The 1,920-nt window shown below is 32.3% G+C and overlaps 1 protein-coding gene across 1 annotated transcript in view; it reads right to left on the bottom strand.

Moving 5' to 3' along the window:
• Window positions 1-1,499: 1,499 nt before the first annotated feature.
• arhgap5 (Rho GTPase activating protein 5) overlaps window positions 1,500-1,920 on the bottom strand; it is a 69,117-nt gene continuing 68,696 nt past the window's right edge. Inside the window, exon 7 of the mRNA XM_080042517.1 lies at window positions 1,500-1,920. This exon is cut by the window's right edge and continues 1,035 nt beyond it. The gene's annotated coding sequence lies outside the window, so the exon portion shown is untranslated.

Raw genomic sequence — 1,920 nt, 5'->3', positions numbered from 1 at the left:
TGCTGATAAATTCATATATATTTATATATATATATATATACTTATATATACTTCTTTTCCTCTATTTAGTTAGGGAAAACTATTCGACATATAAGCCAAAAAAATATGATATAAAGAATTGATTTCTTGCATGAGAGAGAGGAAAAAAAAAAAAAAAAAAAAAAATTACAAATTACAAATTTTAACCCTTTTTCTAAGAGTTAATTTGAAATGTTTCCCATAAACCAGAATAATCCGATAGCGTTTTATATTTCAAACCATTTCATTTTTACATTTTTTTCAACTTTTAAACAATTTTTTTCTTTTGCACTTTAGCGGCAAAAAAAAAAAAAAATAGACATGCAACATTTTTTTTTTCAGTTTCCAACAAATAACAATAAAAAAAAATGATGTAGAAAATTACATAGAATAATGGGGGGGGGGGAGAGGGGAAGGCGTCTTAAACAATGGAAGAGGGGTGTCCTTGAATGCACCGCGTGACGTTAGTGGTTTTCCTCACTCATGTGCTGTTGTGTTTTGAGGGTCCGGGGTCAGTTGCGTTAAGAGTTGAAAAGGCCCAAAAGTAATGTAGTGACGTCTGTAAAAGTCTTATAATATCGTTCATTCACAAGTTTTTTAAATTGTGGTTTTTTTTAGTCCCTTCCTGTATCCCCCTCCTTTTTTCCTTGAAAGAAAAAAGGTACAAAACTGCTCTGGCAATACACGTACACAGATCAGCTAACACAAGATACTATGGCAAGCTATTGTAACATTTAATAAAGCATTTGGACAATGTGGTCTAAAATATGTCAAGAAATGTAATGATATCTTGGAAGTGGAATTATTAATAGTTAGAATTAAATTATATCTAGACTCTTTTAAATGTTACAATAGCTTGCCATACATATAAGACCATCACACACACACACAAACAAGGTACAAATCAGACAATACAAAAGAAAAAAAATAATATTTAAAAAAAACGAAATAAAAATTAAAAATTAAAAAAATTCTACACAAACAGACATGAGATTGGCATGAGGGGCCGTTGACATAAAGCGTGCATGTGCTACAGTCCTGTTACAGAGATCTGGTAGTGGCGGGTAGGGGCCATTTTATTTTATTTAGTCTTTTAGTATTTTTAAAACATCCTTAAAACTCCTTAAAGGCCTACTTCACCGGTTTGAATATGAAGGTGTATTGAATTCTAAGATCCTATGTAGTATAAATGTGCAAAAAAAAATTAAATCGGTTCATCCTAGCCTGAGAAAAGGCAGAAAGAGTGTTTTTTTTAACCCTATATTTCTCTTTCTCGTGACATCACAGAAAGAGAAATATAGGGTTAAAAAAACGTACTTTGTAAATATTACTGTGATGTCACAGTAAAAGACATCACAGTAATATTTACAAAGTAAGTTTTTTTTTAACCCTATATTTCTCTTTCTGTGATGTCACGAGAAAGAGAAATATAGGGTTAAAAAAAACACTCTTTCTGCCTTTTCTCAGGCTAGGATGAACCGATTTCAATTTTTTTCGCACATTTATACTACATAGGATAAATATCTCAGAATTCAATACACCTTCATATTCAAACCGGTGAAGTAGGTCTTTAAAGACTAAAAATAATCTACAATTTGTTATAATGTGTTTCTGCGTAGCGGCGAGTTCAGTTCAACCAATCCACCGGTTTGACAAATTAATCAGAAGAAGAAGAAGAAGAAGAAATGTTTTCCTGTGTCGGAGATGTGCGTGAATCTGCAGGAAGACTCAAGTCAGTCGATGAGTTACGTCACTTTCTCACTCCGCCATTTTTCTTATGTCAGGAGTTCCATGTACGAGTTGCAGTCATTGGGACTCAATGGTTAAAATTCCCTTTAATTTTTTTGTAGTTTCAAAAGCAGGAAATGTAGTTCTTTTAAGGATTTTAAGGGGTTGAAAGGT

This window comes from Ammodytes marinus (genome assembly GCF_949987685.1).
Source record: "Ammodytes marinus genome assembly, chromosome: 15".
In the NCBI taxonomy this organism is placed as follows: Eukaryota; Metazoa; Chordata; class Actinopteri; order Uranoscopiformes; family Ammodytidae; genus Ammodytes; species Ammodytes marinus.
This window is presented reverse-complemented; position numbering and strand designations above follow the sequence as displayed.